The sequence below is a fragment of the Phascolarctos cinereus genome, unplaced genomic scaffold, assembly GCF_003287225.1.
Source record: "Phascolarctos cinereus isolate Bilbo 61053 unplaced genomic scaffold, phaCin_HiC Scaffold_5;HRSCAF=322, whole genome shotgun sequence".
Taxonomy (NCBI): Eukaryota; Metazoa; Chordata; class Mammalia; order Diprotodontia; family Phascolarctidae; genus Phascolarctos; species Phascolarctos cinereus.
Genome location: NW_027555958.1, coordinates 76,581,634 through 76,601,584, shown reverse-complemented (window position 1 = coordinate 76,601,584; position 19,951 = coordinate 76,581,634). Strand labels below are relative to the sequence as shown.

General features: G+C 44.7%; 1 long non-coding RNA gene across 1 annotated transcript in view; it reads right to left on the bottom strand.

Moving 5' to 3' along the window:
- Positions 1–14,074: 14,074 nt before the first annotated feature.
- Positions 14,075–19,951, bottom strand: part of LOC144457900 (uncharacterized) — a 24,144-nt gene continuing 18,267 nt past the window's right edge. Inside the window, exons 2-3 of the long non-coding RNA XR_013487498.1 lie at positions 18,064–18,191; positions 14,075–14,266 (exon numbers count right to left, since the gene is read on the bottom strand). This is a non-coding gene — a long non-coding RNA (uncharacterized LOC144457900). The remainder of the gene's footprint in view (positions 14,267–18,063; positions 18,192–19,951) is intronic.

Sequence of the window (19,951 nt, the reverse complement as noted above, 5' to 3'; positions counted from 1 at the left end):
TTCCTGGAGGAAAGCAAACAGAGAGCAGCTGTGTGAGTGAGAGGAAGAATGTGAGTGCAGAGTTGCCAATGTGGTCACCTCAGTGGCTCTCTCCATCCTCCCTGACTTCCCCACAGATGGTTCCCATCTTTTCTTCATTGTGCTCTCTGCATTCAGGTCGACCCCTCTTCCTCTGTTTGACACGGGCTCTGTTTTGTCCTGGGAGTTCTCCAGTTACGTGATCTGTCCAAGCTGCCGCCGCTGGTGATTCTCAAGGAGAAGGAGCACTCCTACAGATTCCCCAAATGCCAGCAACGCTCCCTTAGCCCTGGTGCCACAATGGCCAGCGGGGCAAGCAGTCTCCACTTCAGTGGTTGATAAGCTGCCGTCCTGGCTCCAGGAACCTCCAAGGATTCCCAGGAAGGCCAAGAGCCAAACCTGACTGTACAAACTCAAGTCTCCTTAATGTCATGATTATGACCAACAAAATTCCCTACCTCACGTGCACTTTTCAGTTGATGAAAGCTAAACTCCAATCTTTGAGGGGACTAGATATACAAAGTACAACGGGACCTTTTGCCAGTGCATTTTGGCCTGCTCATCTTTGTGGGGTTTTTAAAACAAATATTTATGGACATCTTTGCTTTCCACTGCCCACATTTCCCTCCCCTTCTCCCTCCCGTACAGCCATCCCATATAATAAGAAGAAAAAGAAGGAAACCACTCCCCCCATAGTTGAGCAAAACTAACCAACACATCAAAAAAGCCTAGTATCACACAGTCTTCCGCATCCACAGATCCGTACCTCAGCAAAAAAGTGGAGCTGGTGCCTTTGGCACAGCTAGGTGGAGCAGTGGATAGAGCATCAGGCCTGCAGTCAGGAAGACCTGAGTTCAATCTGGCCTCAGACACTTACTACCTGTGTGACTCTGGGCAAGTCACTTAACCTTGTTTACCTCAGTTTCTACAACTGTAAAGTGAGCCAGAGAAGGAAATTGCAAACCATTCCAGTATCTTTGCCAAGAAAATCCCAAATGAGGTCACAAAGAGTTAGATACAACTGAAATGAGTGAATACCAATAGAATGAAATACGTTTTTTTTCTTCCATTCAATAACATAGTAATGTTGTGAACAGCATTTTCTTTGGTGGTTTGGGAGAAGGTCTGGGATTTTTTCCATCTAAGATGACATCACATTTTCTTTTTACCTCTCAGACCACTGGCCCTGAAGGATCTCCCTTCCATCAGGTGAGAAGAAAAGAATATCCTTGAATCCTTATTACTATGTGGGCTGAAAAGGTTGGAACAAATAAGCAGTGTCACTAGTAAATTCTTGGTACTCATTTATGAGGCTGTCTTAAAGGTCAAGATACACACATCACTCTCTAACAAAGGGATGCCCAGAGAGACAATTCTGGTTTCAAGATAAAATTGATTTCCATCTCTTCTCTCAAAGTCTCGTTAGGAAATCTTAGGTAAGAGAGAAGCAGATTTGTCCTGAGGATGCTCAATTTCTCTGAAAAATATGACAATCCATTTCATAACAAAAAATGCTCATTGTGTATGTTTCAGTCATTTTTTAGTTCTGTCTGACTGTTCCTGACCCTATTTGGGGTTTTCTTGGCCAAGATACTGGAATGGTTTGCAATTTCCTTCTCCTCCTCATTTTACAGACGAGGAAACCTAGGCAAACAAGGTTAAGTGACTTGCCCAGGGTCACACAGCTAGTTAGTGTCTGAGGCCAGATCCGAGCTCAGGAAGATGAGTCTTCCTGACTCCAGGCCTGACATGCTGTCCCCTGTGCTACCTGGCTACCCTATAACAGCTTGTAGCCCCAGGTTTCTGTGGCTGACTCTTCATCCTAACTAGCCCAGCCAAGGCCCACCAGCCTGTTGCTGTTCTCTGGCCATGTTCATGCCTTCCTACTCTGCTCTCTAGCTTCTACCTCTATGACCATCCTGAACTCTGGGCCTTCTAGGCATCTGTCCCCAGCCCCCTGCTGATTTCTACTTCTACCTTTGGGAGCAGGATTCAAATCTATGTCACCATTCCTGGGAAGTACAGGTCAATCGATGGCCACCCCTCCTTTGATATCCCTGGCTACCACTCCCCTGTTTCTCTTGTCTTTTCCTATTAGAATGTAAGTTCCTCAAGAGCTGGGACAATCTTATTCTTTTGCATTCTGCATTCCCACAGTGCTTAGCATGGTACCTGGCACATAGTAAGTACTGAATAAATGTTATTTCATCCATCCATCCATCCATAGAGCTTTTTATCTTTAGAAGGCTCTGGTCATATATTTGACCCTCACATTGTGAGGCCTACAGCACAATGGAAAGCCAAGCTTATTCTCTCCATTTTACAGCTGAGGAAACTGAGGCTTGGAGAGGTTAAGAGAAGCACTCACACAACTAGTTAAATGGCAGAAACACGGAGCTCAAGCCCAGGTTTGCTGACTCCAACTCAAGTGCTCTTTTCATAACACCCTGCTGCCTCATTCATTTCATTTAAATCAAGTCACTTGCTTGCCCAAGGAGTTCTAAATGAGAGGGATAGCACTGAATTCCTGATCCTCTTTTCTCTGATTTTATCACCCTCACATAGTTTCACAGGTCTTCATGCTCAGCCACCTCAGTGGTCATTGACCATAATGGATTCCTCATCTAGGGTCCATGAACTTAAAAAATTTTTAAAAATAATTATATTTCAATATAATCGGTTTCTTTTGTAATTCTTTACATTTTGTTTTATGCACGTGAAAAAATCATTCTGAGCGATGATCCACAGTTTTTACCAGACTTCTAGAGGGGTCCCTGACACAAAAAAGGGTCAAGAATCCATGGATTAAATAGTAGCATCTGGTGTAAAATACTGTTACAGAAATCTTTTTAGCTTCTCCAAAAATTTAAAAAAAAAAGAAATCTCTGTATATGAAGTCTATCTACCCTATTCACCAGTCTCTCTACAGGGACTCTTCCTTCCTTCTTTTCTTCCTTCCTTCCTTTTATCCCTTTTTTCTTCCCTTTTTCCTTTCCTTCTTCCTTTCCTCCCTCCTTTTCTTTCTTTTTATTTCTTTCCTCTTTTCTTTCCTTCCTCCCCTTTTCCTCCCTCCTTCCTTTCTTCCATTCTTCCCTTTTTGCTCCTTCTTTCTTTCTTTCTTTCTTTCTTTCTTTCTTTCTTTCTTTCTTTCTTCTTTCTTTCTTTCTTTCTTTCTTTCTTTCTTTCTTTCTTTCTTTCTTTCCTCCTTCCTTCTTTCCTTCCCTTCCTTCTTTCCTTTCCTTCCTTTCTTCCATTTCCAATACCCAGCACAGCTCTTCGTACAGACTAGTTACTTAATATAAATGCTTGTTAACTGATTGGTTAATTGCCCTGTTTTTAAAAGAATTTTGTCAGAATTAATGATGAACAACACTTTTACATTATCTTATTTGAATCCTACAATAAACCTGTAAGTTGGGTCCAAAGGTATTATGATCCCCATTTTATAGATATGGAAACTGAGTTTCAGAAAGGCTAAGGGAGTTATCCATGGTCACACAGCTAATAACAGGATTTGAATCTAGGACTTCCTCACTCCAGATATAGTACCTGACCCACTATCCATCCAGCATGAAGGCCAAGAAAATGAAGTAGACAATGAGAGAACAGATTAATGGAGAAGAGGAAATATCACAGTAGTTTGAAATCAGTTCAGTGTCTAGGTTGAGAGGTGTGTGTGTGTGTGTGTGTGCGTGTGTGTGTGTGTGCGTGTGTGCATGTGTGTGTTTCAGAGTTCCTCATGTCCATGGCCTCCTTCTATTCCAAACAAGTTTTTTTTTTCATTTCACAAAGCACAAAGAGTTGTCCGAGACGAGGCACAAGCTCCATGGATTAAAAAGGCTTTTCTTCCCATTTTGCTGCCAAGGAAACCTCTGCATCTCTTCCCCTCTGCCAGCTGTGTATCCTACTGCTTGGTGTCTTGGTCCTGAACTTACCCCCTATACCCCGAATAAAAGATTCTGAAAGATTTCCTTTTCACTCAAACCCTGTCCTGTGAACTCAAATGGTTGACACTGCCATTGAAGCCTGCAACAACAAAATATACAACTGAATAAAAGACTGAAAACCAGAGAGGGGCAGTCCCAGTGGCTGTCTAATTAGGGGACAGCCTTCCTATAGCTAAGTGTGGGTACTTTCCTCTAACCCACACTCAATGCTATCTCTCTAAGTGGAGATCATTATGACTACCACTAATAGCTACCATTTATATAGCTCCTTAAAGCGTGAGCTTTATACACTACTGTGTGCAAAGTGTGCTTGACATCTATTATCTCATTTGACCCACATAACACCCTGTGAGACAGGGGCTATTATTATTTTATATAGAGGAAACTGAGACTGAGAGAGATTTAGTGACTTGCCCAGGGTTACACAGAATAATGAGTATCTGAGAGAGAATCTGAATTCATCTTCCTGTTCATTGCTGCCAATATTACTATGTGATGCCTCTGCGTTAGTCTTGTGATCCGTTCCCTGTACTCCTTCACTGTACACTTTCCTAGTGGCATCTGCTATAAAATATTGTCCCACAAATTTTTTAGCATCTCCTAAAATTTAAAAAAACAAAAAAGAAATCTCTCTATATATGAAATTTATTCACCCTATTCACCAATCTCTTTGCAGGGATTCTCTCTCTCCCTCTCTCTCTCTCTCTCTCTCTCTCTCTCTCTCTCTCTCTCTCTCTCTCTCTCTCTCTCTCTCTCTCTCTCTTTCTCTCTCTTTTTTAGCAATTGGGATTAAGTGACTTGCCCGGGGTCACACAGCTAGTAAGTATCAAGTGTTTGGTCTGAGGCCAGATTTGAACTCAGGTCCTCCTGACTTCAGGGCCAGTCCTCTATCTACTGTGCCACCTAGCTGCCCCCCCCCCCCAAACCATCTCTCCAAGGAAAGAAAGGAAGTACATTGTCTCATTCTTCTCTGGGGCTAAGATCAGACATTCCAATTATTCATTTTCATTAACCCCATTTAACTGATGAGAAAACAGAGGCTTACAGAACCAAAACACTTTGCCCAGTCACATACTACTTAAATTTCCTCCTTAGGATTTGTTGTTATTTAGTAGTTTTCATCATTATTCTGACGCTTCGTGACCCCGTTTGGGGCTTCAGATATTAGAATGGTTTGCCTTTGCCTTCTCTAGCTCATTTTATAGATAAGGAAACCAAGGCAAACAGGGTTAAGTGACTTGTCCAGAGTCACACAGCTAGCAAGAATTTAAGGCCAGATTTGAATTCAGGAAAATGAGCATTCCTGAGTAGGCCCAATGCTCTAACTACTACCTCATCTAGCTGCCCTAGATCCCTCTTCAGATCTCAACAGAAACTGCCTGACCCCCAAGTCCAGCACTCTTTCTAACATACTCTTCACTATTGGAGAGTATATTCTAATATGCTCTCCCATAAATCTCACTCAAGCAAACAAACCTAAAGGTAAAGCAATTAGGTTAAAAAACACCCACCACCACAAGCTCTCCTTGCCTATGAGGAGGTTCTGAGCTTTTGGAGCTGAATTTCTGAAGGAGACATATTTGTTGGCTCTTGGGCATGGCAACCCCATGTCAAACAGCCCATTACTCTGAGGGATGTGGTCTCTTCTGTGCTGATGGAAGAGTTCAAAAGTGATGGAAATAAGCTAATTTTTATAAGATGTCATTCTCTGCCTCTCCCACCTCTAAAAAGAAACTGAGATCAAGTCATTTTCTACTACTTGTGTGTGTGTGGACAACTGTATTCTGGCTTGGGCCTGTTGTTCCAGGGAAGCCAGCTTTATCCGGGAGGGAAGTGGGTTGCTGGGTAACCAGGGGGACTGTGGATTTGAGGAATGTTTATTAGGACCTGACAGCAGTCAAGTGTCAGATGACAAGAGAGGAAACTGGCTGCAGTGGTGAGGCGGCAACAGACAGGGACAATGTGAGACTGGGAAATGCGTCACGAGGAGAGAATTTAGACTAAGTCATTTCACTCAGGGGTAACAACAACAAAAAGGCCACTCTGTCCTTCCAGGAGAGGCCACAGAGCTGAGCTGTTTCCCAAAGGCCTGGGGGAACAGAGTCTCTTTGACTCACCAGGGTGGGCATGTGAACAGACTGGTCATATGATGCCCTCACCCTCCAGTGAAAATGGCCAAAGGGGTCTATGACTCTTTGGGAGGACTTGAGTTCTGGTATGTGTGGCTTGTGAGAACCAGCCTGGGGGTCCAATTTTGGGTGCTGTCAGGAGGTCACAGGATCATAGGAGAGCTAGAAAGGCTTCAGAGATCATCTCATACAGCCCCTTTCTTTTACAGTTGAGGAAACTGAGACCCAGGGAGCTTTACCCAAAGTCACCCAGAGAGCTCAGTAACAGAGCCAGTATTCTAAGCCAGATCCTCGGACTCCTTTTCTATTGCTCTTTTCACTGATTGCCACCATTGCTCCTAAGCTAAGTCTTGGGAGCTTGCAGGGATCTCCTCTACATCTACAAAATTGAGGTGCAGCGTGGGCAAAAACTTTCTAGCCATGGAATGAACTCCTTTGGGACGTTGGGGCTTCCCACTCACAGGAGGTCTTTGGGCAAACGCTGGATCATCACTCGCTGGGGACAGCAGAGGAAATTCTTCTCCAGGTAGGAGCTGGACTAGATGGCCTCAGAGGTCCCTTCCAAGTCTGAGAGGCTCTCAGGGGGCATCTCTGGCTTCCTGCAAAGCTCAGCTCCAATGGCACCTCCTACCTGAGTCATTTCAAAAATGTGTGTGTATGCATATATATGCACACATTTATTTATATCATATTTATATTATTATATTACACACAGATATGCACATATGCACACATGTTTCATATATGTGTATCTACACAGACATACATGTGTGTACATGCACGTGCGCTATACATGAAAGGCAACTAGACGGTGTAGTAGATAGGATGCACAACTTGCAGTCAAGAAGACATTTGTTCAGACCTGGCCTCACACACCAGCTGTGACTGTGGGCAAGTCACTTAACTCTTCCAAGCCTCAGTTTCATCTTCTGTAAAATGGGAATAACAACAGCACCTACCTCACAGGGCTGTTATGAGGATCAAGTGAGATAACAGGTAAAGTGTTCTCGAGAACTTGAAAGCTCTACATAAATGCTGTGTATATGTATGCATATAGGTATATGTACATGTGTGTGTGTGTATATCAGGACATGTGTCCGTGTATGTGTGTGTGTGTGTGCACTTGCTGTATCCCCCATTAGAATTTAAACTCTTTGCAAGCAGAGTTTGTTTCATTCTTTATACTTGTCTCCCATAATTGTTCATGGGTAGGCCGAGCCAATATAATAAAAATGACAATTCTTCCTTAACCAATTTATTTATTCAGTGCCTTACCCATCAAACTACCAAAACATTATTTTACAGAGACAGAAAACAATCACAACACAATTCAACTGGCAGAAGAAAAGGTCAAGAATATCAAGGGAATTAATGAAAGCAAGTGTGAATGAAGGTGGCCTAGCTGTACCAGATCTCAAACCATATTGTAAGGCAGTGATAACAAAAACTATCTGGTTCTGACTGAGAAATAGAGTGGTGGAGCAGTGGAAAAGATTAGGCATGCAGGACTTAGTAGCAAATGACCAGAGTGGTCGAGTGTTTGATAAACCCAAAGATCCCAGCTTTGGGGACAAGAACTGCTGGGAAAACAGTATGGCAGAAACTAGGTGCAGACCATCATCTTATACCATATACCAAGATAAGATGAAAACGGGTACATGATTTAAACATAAAGGTGATCCCATAAGCAAATGATGAGAGCAAGGAATAGTTCACTTGTCAGACCCATAGAGAAGGGAAGAATTTATGAGCAAACAAGAGACACTTGTCTCCCCAGCATCCAGCTCCATGCCTGGCACACTGGGGCTACTTCATTTGATCCTCATAACAACCCTGGGAGGTAGATACTGTTGAATATTTGAAGTGGCACTGGAGCTAATCGAATCCTTTTTTTTTTTTTGTGGGGGGAGGCAATTGGGGTTAAGTGACTTGCCCAGGGTCACATAGCTAGTAAATGTCTAAAGTCACATTTGAACTCAGGTTCTCCTGACTCCAGGGCTGGTGCACCACCTAGCTGCCCTGAAACTAGGGATTCCAAGAGGCCAAGTAGAGGAGGGAGAGCATTCCAAGCAGAAAGGAGAAAGCCCTTGGAAAGTCTCAGAGGAGGAGATGGGATGTTGAACAGACAGAGACCAGAAAGTAAGCCACTTTGGTCTGATGGGGAATAAACCCTCAAAGAGCTAACATTATTCTGGGAGATGCCACGTGGAAAGCCAACAATTTTTTAAAGAAGTAAATGAAAGCTAATTTGAGGAGGGAGAGACTTGGTGGGGCCTTGTTGATTTTTGAAAACTCTTGGCTGAACAGGATCATAATCTGTAGAATGACCACCCTACTGCCTCATTTCTAGACCAGAGGTGGCCACTGTCTAAACTTGACATAGAGGGATAAAAAGGGTGGGGGGATGGGGAATGTTTTGTTTCTCAGGAAAGGTTATTGGGTCTTTCCTCTGCTTATCCCCAAGATGCCAGGAGCCTCAGCTGGAGCTCTGTACCCTCCTTCAACCTGTAACTATATTAAATGGCAAAAGGTTCAGGAATGGGAGAAGCTAAAAGATAAGAAAGCCAAACCAAATGGAACCTCGTTTCTAAATGCTGATGATTTGGGGCTTTTCCAGTGGACTTCTGCTCTCCTTTTCCCCTTGACAAATGCATTTCCTAACAGGGACTTCAAATGGGTAGTTGAAATTTAACCAGCTCCAGTGACCTCCCAGAGGGCAGAGACTAGCTCTTGGTGGATAATCCACAAAGCCTTCTTTTTGGTGAACAGAAGGTCCAAGAATTGGGTGCGGGAGAGTGGAGAGGGTGGGGATTTACTGACACTGCTGAGCATTTAAAGGGGCAACCCCTTAGGGTTCCCACTCCTCAGGCCTTTACTCCTTGGAGAACAACATGTGGCCTTCCCAGGAGTCAGCAAAGAAGGGCAAAAATTAAGTCAGAAAAGCCCAAAGCTAGAACCATGGAGTGGTTTAGGGAAAGGAATGGAAGCTGAACCATATTCTACTAGAAGCTTTCTCAAAAGGGGTATGGGGGAGGGGAGGGAAGAGAAACCATGAGCCAACTCTCTGGGGAGGCCAGATTCCCTCTATCAGCTCCTAGTGACTGGGGGGAGGGGAGGGGAAATTCAGGTTTCCCAGCAGTGTGGCAGGTCTTGGCACCAAGCTCAGTTCCCCTGCTGAACTTCCACAAATAAACATTCAACACAGAAGGGACTGATTTGCTTCTCAGCAAGATTTCAAAGCTGTTCAGCCAGAGCCCAAGAGAAAACAGGATGAATAGTCAGAAGGTGGAGGAAGGAGGAGGAGGGAAGGAAGGAGCCAGGGAGTGAGGAAGAGGAGGAGGAGGAATAGACCCTGGGCCCAATCAGATAGGAATCATCCCAAATCTCTCACCCAAAACTGAAGAAAAACTTCGTTTTAAAACAATTTTATGAGGTGTGAAAACAACTCAGTTAGCTTTGGCAAGAAGCATATATCTTGCCCAACTCTGGAGCTGCTGCTTTCAGCTAGAAGTGAAAGTCCTCCAACACAGATGACTGACTTTCTCCCCCAATCTAGGTAGGAAAGGAGACAGAGCACTGGACTGGGAGCCAGGAATACCTGGATTCACATCTTGCCTCAGTCACTTACTAGCCATGTGACCCTGGGCAAGTCCCTGGAGGCACTGGAGAAACAAAGACAAAATGAAAATAGGAATGAGCAAACACAAAGTAATTGGGGGGATGAGATGCAAGCAAGTGGGGAATCCTAGGTGGCCTAGGCATGAGAAAAGACCTGAATTCAAATCTTGCCTCACATTCTTACTAGCTATGTGTTCCTGAGTAAGTCACTTAACCTTTCTCTCAGTTTTCTCATGTGTAAAATGGAGATAATTAGAGTACCTACCTCCAAGGGCTTTTGTGATCCCATGAGATAACATATTTAATGTGCCTTGCAAGTCTTAAAGTGCTATATGAATGCTAGCTAACAACAACAGCAATAATAATAATAATATTAGTAATAATAATAATAAATTATGTTGACCTAAGCCAAGCCAGATGGCATAAGAAATCCTCAGACACAAACCAGTCCCATTCACTTTATACTTCTGTCTGTAGGCTGCCTACAGGACCTTACAATTCCATGTTCCCTCATGTCATTGTGTGCCTCATTTCCCCATCTATAGAGTGAAGGGGTTGGACAAAATAACCTTTAAGGTCTCATGATTCCTTGCGGGTCATGGGGAGAATGTTTTAAGGACACTCTCATTGATACTGAAGGGAAGGGCCATTCCAGATGAGAGCTGAAGAACAGGAAAGCTGGTTTCACTATGTCCCAACTCCAGGTTGCCCCTTTCCTCTTATCTAACCCTAATACTTTGGAATTCACATGCTGGCACTGGGCTCAGAGCTCTATCTGGCAGGTGCACTTAGTTGTTTAACCAGATTTTCTTTCTTTAAAATAATTTTTTTAGAACAAGCACTAACTTGGCATTTAATAAAACTATTTCTGTTTTGTGTGAGAAATAGCATATGTAAACAGAAGACCCAGCTATCTCTGAACTGGAGGCTTCCCAAGCTTGAGTGACTCTGTGGTCAGATAAACATGGCAGCCTGCCAACCAGCTGCAATAACAGCCGTGCTCCAGAAAGAGATTTCCTTTCCCTGATGGGAGCACCCGGCTGGGCCCACGAGGGCCCCTGCTGGCCCAGCCTCCACTGAGGCTCTGGCTGCTGCTGGGGCTTGCCAGCCTTTTCTCTCCTCTCCCATGCCTTCGTTTGTTTGTTTGGGGTATGTGTATTTGTGTACTTGGTCATCACACTCAATTGAGAAGGCATAGAAAGAGCCTCGTTTGTGGCTCAGAATGTACGAAGCTGCCACCCCCAGATTCATGCAATGGAAACATTCATTTTGGAGGCACCAGGAGTGTAAAGGGGCTGTTCGCACCTTCTTCTAGGAGCTGGGTATCTTGGGAAGTGGGTTTGCACAATCCAGGAGCCAGGAAAAGTGAGGAGTAGTAGTCATAATAATAATGAAGATTATTGTTGTTGTTGTTATTGTTATTATACCTGGAATTACTATAGCACACTCAGCTTGCCAAAGCATGCCACATACACTATCTCACTTGACCTTCACAACAACCCTGGCAGGCAAGTACTATTGTTATCCTCATTTAACAGATGAGGAAACTGAGGCTGAGAAAGGTCCAATGATCTGCTCAGGGTCACACAGCTAGTGACTGTCTGAGGTAGGGTGAAAACTCAAGTCTTCCTGACTTCATACTCTATCCACTATGCCACCGGAGGGAAAGAAAAGCTGTCTCCCACAGTGCCATCTACCATTTGGAGCCAAGGAAAAACCCCTTTTCTGCCCACAGGGAGTGTGTGTGATTATGTCCTGATCCAGCCCCCTTCCCAGATCCTTCTGGATACAAACTTTGCTGAATATAACCTCTCTGAGAGCAGACACTTCTGCTTGGTTCTCCTCTTTGGGTCCCTGCTTTGCACAGTACGTGGTTCATAATGGGTGCTTCAAACACGTTTGTTGAAATGAGCTAAATGCTTGTAACTGAGAGAGAAGAGCTGGAGCTACAGGGTTGTAGTGGAACTCAAATCAGTGTTTATTAAGGGCATACTATGTGCCAGGCACTCGGTCAGGCTGGGGTGGGGGTGGGGGCCCCAAACCAAAAGTGAAACAGCCCCTGCTCTCAGGACCTCATATTCTACTGGACTTTTTAAAAGAATGTTAATCTTGCTTTTTAAGGCTGGACAGGAGAAAATTTCAGGGAACTCAGACAGCAGAGATCTCTTACTAAAAAGAAAGGGGGGGAGGGCAAAAGATGCAGACACTTGAGCTCCTCCAGGAAAGATTCCATCATAATCAATCCAATTCAATTCAACTGAACATTTTCTAAAGTGTCTGCTCAGTTCTAGGCGCTGGGTTGGGACATAATCTGTACCCTCAAGGAATTTCCATTTTTACAACATAAAACACAGTAAAACTTTAGTTAATATTGTGGCACCACTTAGAAATATGTGATGGGGTGGGCCCTCCACACACATACATACACACACACACACACACACACACACACACACACACACACACACCCCAGAGCTAGTGTAGACAACCTCTGATTACTCCCTGCCACCCACAGGACTCTTTTTATTGACTGCTGAGCTAAAACTCTGAGGATCTACTAAAGAGACAATGGCCACTTCTCAGGCCTCTTCTTCCCTCTTGTCTTGAGGTTGAAGGATGATTTCCTGACACCATCCCCACAGCTGGCCCAATCAGTGAACTCACAGGCCTATGCCTGGGATGGGACCATCTCCTGTCTATGCTTCCTTTCCACTGATGAAGGGCTTTGATCTTGAAAGGCAGCAGCTGTTCTGGACCAGCCACAGTGGAGACAGCAGCAGGACATTACCTTCCCCCATCCCCATCCTCATCCCTGCAGCCCACAGAGAGAAAGTATCAGGGCCCTCTTGGTATAATCAAGCTGTGGTGAGGGGAGGTGAGGAAAAGTTCTTGCAAAGACAAGAGCTACTTATAAACATCCCAGTGAGCCTTGAATATTAACCTAGCAATAGATGGTAAACATTCTAAGATTCTTTATTGCATAGCATTCTCTTTCTGTGTAGGAATAAAACTCTGTTCAATACTTGATTCATGTTTGTATTCTGGATGCCTTTTCTCCCACCCTTGCTTGGCAGGACCCCATAGACTAGGGCCAAAAAGAAGATTGTTCCTCAGAAATCCCAAGTGGAGGTAGAATTGATGGACCAGGAGCACAGTTGCCACTATTGAGGAGACAGGCAACCCCAGAGTATTGAACTTAGGAAAGAGCGGAAGGGCAGGACAAGAAGAGGGACTGGTGAAGGTCTCAGGCCCTTTGGCCTCAGGAACCTCACCAGGGCCTACCAGGCAAGAATAATGTTAATCTCAGCAGCAAAGAACTGAATTCAGGTCTTCCTGGTTCAGAGGGCAGCTCCATTGCAAAGCATTCCTTTCTTATAAATTCTAAAATACTATGTAAATGAGGACATGGTTATTATCCTAATCACTTTTATGATCAAAAGGCAACATGGCACAGTGGATAGGCAGCTGGCCTCAGAACCAGGAAGACTTGGGTTCAAGTTATGCTTGTGACACACACTCTGTGACCACTGGGTCATTTAACCTCTAAGGGAACTAGGCAACCCTCTAAGATTACAAATTGCAGACAAGTTGCTGACTTCCATCAGGTGAGGGAGCTTCTAAGAAAGAATTCCCTACACAGATAAAAATCAAAGGTCTAGAAACAAACAAAAATCTATGTATTATTATTCATATAATCATGGATTTAGAGTTGGAAGGGACCTCAGAGATCACCTAGGCCAACCCCCTTAATTTACATAGGACAAAACTGAGGCCTGGAGAAATTAAAAGACTTTCAAGTCATACAGGTAGTGAGTGGCAGGGCCAGAATTTGAACCCAGAGCTGGAGAAGGAAATGGCACACTACTCCAGCATCTCTGCCAAGAAAAGTCACAAAGTCAGAAAAAGTTAGCCACAGCTGCAACAACTGAACAACAATAAAAAGAATCCATCAGAGCAAAGAACTACCAGCAGGAGCCTACAGAAACACATAGAGGAAAGGATACATCATTTGGTATCCAGAGCCAAAATTTATATCATCTTCATCTTGTCCCCTTTGTGCTTTTCTGAAAGTAAAGCACTAATCCTGACCTCTGAAAAGTATATGTGTGTGTCTGTGTCTGTGCCTGTGTGTATGTCATAGATATAACCACTCCTGTAACTTTGGCCTTCTGTAGAATGTAGCTAAAGAATGAATATGATAATGACGTCTCAAGGCTTATTCTTGTACACGATTCAGTGTTGACTCACTACCCTGGAGAAGACATTCCATGAGTATTCATTCAACAAGTTGGCTCCATGCCCTCCAGCCCTGGGGATGACTCCTCCCATGGGGGCACCAGCAAGTCATTCACTTACCAGCTGAAAGAGCTTAAAGAAGTCCACACTGGAATACAGGGCATCTTCCACCCACTGCAGACTGCCTTGGGACAGGGGACACATGGCTCTCTGGACAGTTTGGGCCCCTCGTCGCTGGCTGAAGATGATGAACCGGTTTAGTAGGGCTTCACTGCAGGCAATGTCTTTCAGCATCAGGTCTGGGACACCATAAGCAAACTGTGGGGAATAATACCAAATCCCCTTAATGACTCAAAGGCTTCTCTCCTTATCCTAAGTGAGAGAACCCTATAGGCACTTGAAGCAAGGGATAGGGACCAATCTGGGCCAGGGGTTACCTTAGCACAGCAGTGGGGATGGCACCTTTTGAGACCAGGACTGCTGGCCTCCAGCGAAGCAAGTTGCAAACAAGCTCCCAAGCAGATGAATGACTTGGTGAATTTCAGGTAATTCCCATCTGCTTAGCCACTCGTGTACTTCACAGTTGGCCCATGGTCACATACTGCAGGGACCCCCTGGCTCCAGGACAGAGTCTCTCCTGGACTTTACCTAGGAAACCTGCCCACCCAGTGCAAGCAGTCAACAACCAGAATCATCCTGGCCAAACTGGGAAACCAGGTCACTTTTAAGTGAGGCCACAAGGGCATGGACAGGATTTTGTATCAGTCTGGGCTGCTTACTATCCCAAGGGATTGTGACTAGGTTTGTTTTGTTTTTCCTCTGTGCTCTAATCCTCAGATGATCTTCCAGCTGAGAGAATGGATATAGGAGCCCTTTAAAAAGGACCTTGGGAGTGGAATCTAATACACAGTATTAAGGGATCAAAGCCCTGTGTTTGATGATGAATCAAATAGGCTGAGATGGTCAAGGAGGTAACAGAGCTAGAGCTAGAGTAAGACGTATCCTTACAGATCTCAAGGATGAGAAAGAAATGACTGAAGATGAGATTAAAGAAGAGAGACTGAGACAGAGAAATTAAGACACAGGTAAGTGGCCCAGGGACATATGCACATAAGGTAAGTATGGTGGGGGTGTAGGGGAAGAAGAAATCCTAGTTTGGAGCCACTTGGGCTTAATTTCTGTTTAGAACTCCCAGTGTGGACATACCTTCCACCAAGGCAGATCAACAACTCCCAGGTAAGTGAGGGTTTTAGAGAGCTGCCCTAGGACACTAAGAGGTTAAGTGATTTGTCCTGGGGCCACACAGCTGGGATGTGCCCAAGGCTGGACTTGAACTGGGGTAGTCTTGACACCAAAGCTGGCCCTCTCTCCATGACCCTAAGCTGCCTCTTAGATTGTACCCAACCCCAGCCTCCCCCCAACCGTGTGGGACACATGTGAATAAGAGCCCTTGTATGTGTCTGGTTGACCATAAGCTTTGCTTAAGCTCCGGGGTTTATTTGTCAGGTGAGCTGCAGCCCAGGGTACTGGGACCTGGACTGCTTGTTCTTTCCTCATGAAAGGTTTTCAGGCGTTAAAGCCTGCAGGGACTGGGGCTCCAAATGTAACTGGTTTGTTGGAGGGGAACCGGAAAGAAATTTCCCCAAAATTCCTCTTGTTGTCTCTATCTGCCTTTTCTTACCAACTGGAAACCAGCATGTACACTTCCAGGAGTTCGGCTTTATGAGCCATCAGGACAGCAAAGAGGAAAATGAGCAATCGGTGCTGACACATTCTTCCTCCCTACCCCCACCCCAAAGCAGCAGGGGGCCTCAGGCCTCACACTGAGCCTCCCATGGAACAGGGCTACATTCCAGCTGCAGGGGCAGCCCAAGAAGGACAGTACATTCAGGGGGCAGCTGGCACCAGGGTGCCCTGGACTGATGGGCTGACTCAAGAATGGCCTGACCTGTAGCACCCTTTGTTCTGTTTCTGAGAACACCTGACTCAGAGACAGCTAGAGAGAGACAGAGGCCTGGATTTTTCTCAAAGTTTTTTTAGCTCATAAGATCATGAGTCTAGAGGTAGAAGGAACCTCAGAGGCCACAGAATCCCATCCCCTCACTTTACAGATCAGGAAATGTGAGGGAAAGCATGGACTAATGGACAGAAGGCAGAGTTGGAGTCAGGAAGACCTGACTTCAAGGGCTTAAATCCCTCCTTGGACACTCACTACCTATGTGACTCCGGGCAAGTCATGTCACTTCAGCCTCAGTTTCTTCTTCCTTAAAATGAGGGAGTTGCATTAGATGGTCTCTGAGGTCTCTTCCAGACAGCCCTTAAGTCTATGCTCCTAGGAATCTGAGACCCAGCTAGTGACTCACCCTAGGTCATATGAGTAGCAAACAGAAGAGGTGGAATTTGAACCCAGGTCCTCTGAGCCCAAGCCAGTGTTCTTACCATGAAACCAGCCTGAAAGTTCTTACCACCCCTGAGCAGACGCTGGGAGGAATGGGTTAGGAACTTTCCAGCCACAGTCCTTAGAGACAGAAAAATGAATAGGAGGGCTGTACAGTGGAAGACCTGTACAAGGCTGAGCTGGCCAAGGCATTAGCTAAGGGGGCCTCACAGATCTCATATGCAGTCTCATCATTCCTCATTTGCCCTGCCATTTTCTATTTTGTTTTTCTTTACAATCTTTCTCCAATGTATCACTGTGACATGGAGGTGACCACGGGCTCTGGAGAGCTATGCCTGGATAGCAAAAGCTTATGCAAGTCCTACCAACTTCAAAAGGCTTCCAGTCAAGCCCAGGGCACAGATGTAGGCTTGTCCCAAGAGGTTCACCAAGCCCACTTTGGTGAGCTTTAATACTAGGTTGGCTGTTGCCTGCAACTGAACAAGTTTTTCAGACACAGAAGCATAGCAGACAATTGACCAAGAAACAGAAGATACCAGAGGTCTTGTGATCATCAGATTATAGGTCTAGAGCTGGACATCTTGACCATCCCCCTCAGTTCACAGATAAGGAAACTGAGGTAAGAGAGTAGGGATACGTGGCCAGTAAGCGTCTGAGGTGGGACTGGAATTCAAGTCTTTCTCACTCCAAGTCCACTACCCTATCCATTCTACCATCCTTCTTCTCACTCATAATATAAATACCACAAGTTTAGAACTCATTATATAAATAACATATACACACATAATGCTTGGCTAGGCACTGTGCACAATTATGCTACAGGCCCAGGCCCTGCCTTCAGTGAGCATATGACCCAACAGGAAACAACAAAAAGGGGTTGGATTTTAGTCAAGGCGATTTGGACCCAAATAACAAATGATTCACTGCTATCTCAGAAGATGGAGAGAGGGCCAGATCTCCTATGAATAAGTTATAGAGAAATGTAAACAAGAATTGTGTAGGCTTAGGAGCTATAGAGGAATTACAGTCTGCTTGAAGAAGGGGAGTGCCTTTTTGTATGAACTGGGATCCAGGCGCCACAGTCGATGGAAACAGGGCCTGAAGTCAGGAACACTCATCTTCCTGAGTTCAAATACAGCCTCAGACACTTCCTAGCTGTGTGACCCTGGGCAAGTCACCAACCCCGTTTGTCTCAGTTTCCTCATGTGTAAAATGAGCTGGAGAAGGAAATGGCAAACCACTTCAGCATCTCCACCAAGAAAAGTCACAGTGTCACAAAAACTTAGCCACTACTGAAACAACTGAACAATAAATTAGAACCCATCAGAACAAAGAACTATCAGAAGGAGCCTACAGAAACACATAGAGGAAAGGATGCATCATTTGGTATCCACAGCCAAACTTTGCATCCTCTTCTTGTCCCCTTTGTGGTTTTCTGAAGGTAAAGCACTAATCCTCACCCCTGAAAAGTCCTTTCTGCCTCTCCCAGATGTTCCCCCCCTTGGGTTTCTCTCTTGGCACCTTGGTCCAAACTGGTAGGTGAAATCATAGCCGTTCTGTTCTCATCTCTCTCCTCTTCCTCCAAAGACACCCCCCCTCCACTCCCACCATCATTCATGTCATGGGTGATGGGGCTGCAAATACTCATATGCCTGTAAGCAAAGGGCAAAGGCACATGCCCATTTCTACTGTCCTCATTACACTCAAGTCCCCCTACCTGCTCAGGACGGACTTGGGAGTTCATCAGAAGATAGACCACGGAGTCAGGCAAGCCAAATGTGTGCACCAGGAAGTGTGTCAATGTCTCCTCTTCTCTCAGAATGTCCTTGATTCTGATGCCTCTTCCTGCATATCAAGGAGAGAAAAGAAGGGTACAAATAGAATATCAGCTCCTTGAGGGCTGAGTCAATCTCACTTTTGTAGTGTCCACAGCAGCATTTACACCTGAGTGTGAATGAGTTTGAGATTCTTTCCTGAAAACAGATTTTCAGAAGCCCTGTGGGGAGGGCAATGGGAGAAAGCAACCCCCTAAGGAAAGAAAAAGAAGTAGACATTGCAGAAGACACACTTAACTGACTCCATCTCCTCATCTCACTCAGTTGTTACATATCAGCCAGTTTGGAATGCAGCAAGTGATCAATAAATGAATAAACACGTGCTTCTTGATTAATCAATCAATTCCAAGGCTAAGCAAATTAAGAGAAGTTAGAAAAATTCATTTAAGATTTTCCAAACTTGGGGTTCTACAATTGAATCTCTACACTTTTTACTGATTATCTGACCCCCCGAAGTAGGCATGAAAACTAGAAGGGGTCCACAAGAGTGAAAATAGTAGTGAGAGGCAGTGTAGTGTGTTGGATAGAGTGCTGGACTTGGAGTCAGGAAGATCTGGGTTTGAATCCATCTGAGGCACTTGCTGTGTGTCCCTGGGCAAGTCACTTCTTAGTGAACTCCTCATCTGTAAAATCAGGGGGTTGGACTCAGTCACTTCTAAGGACCCTGCCGGCTCCAAATCTGTGATCCTCTGGCCCTAGGAAAGGTATGACTAGTGTCCAGGCATTCTCTGTGTTTCAGAAATAGGTTCTAAAATGCTCATTTACACAGGCTGAGCATCTCTTCTCTGGAATTTCTTTCTGGATACCTACACCAAGAGCTATCAGAAGATTTGAATAAGATGGAAAAGCACTACAGTATGTCTTCAAGCTGCTGACAGACCCCAGCAAGGTCAGCCCTAGGCAACACAGCAAAATCAGAGAAGTTTGTCTTCAGAAGCTGCCAATCTCCTCTGCTTTTTCTTCCCTTGGTGGCCACACTGGCCCCACCTTCTTCTAGGACCCATCACAATCTGTTCTTAGGAAAGCATCCAAAAGAAATTCAATATGAAGTATAAATGACTCTCACCTCAAGGATATGTGACTTTCATGGCTTTGCCCAGATACATAACTAGGGCAAGGCCATATGAGTTTTGTCTCTGAGCATAAAATTTAGAGGGTATCCAGGGCACTGTCTAGAGATGGGCTTCCCCAACCCAGTGTTTCTTTTACTTTATCCAGCCCCACTCATGTGGTAGCCTCAACTCGGTGGCTCAACTCTAGATGAACCTCATTCTACTTCCACCCTTTTCGATTTGTCCCAGGCAAAGTATTTACTAGTAACTTATCCTATGACCTTGATGCTCCTCAACTACGTGGATTATCAATAAGGAAACATCACCCCGATGCCAATTTGTTGAGGACCCTCTGGGAATTTAGTTAAGCTAGAATTGTCCTTAGATAACTGGCATGTTCCACCTGAAGCCTTTACAACTTGGTAATAATGATAATAGCTAAAATTTAGATAGCTCTTTAAGGTTTGAAAACCACTTTACATGCATTGTCTTTCAATTCTCACAACATCCCCTATGAAATAGCTGTTAAATTATCCTCATTTTACAGTAGAGGAAACTGAGTCTAAGAGAATGAGTGACTTGCCCAGGGTCACACAGACAGTAAGGGTTGAGGATAGGATTCAAACTCAGGGCTTCCTGAATCTAAGCACTCTATCCATCATCACCCCATCTCGCTGCTGCTAGTAGGACTCTCTAGACCTCAAACACTACTAGTACT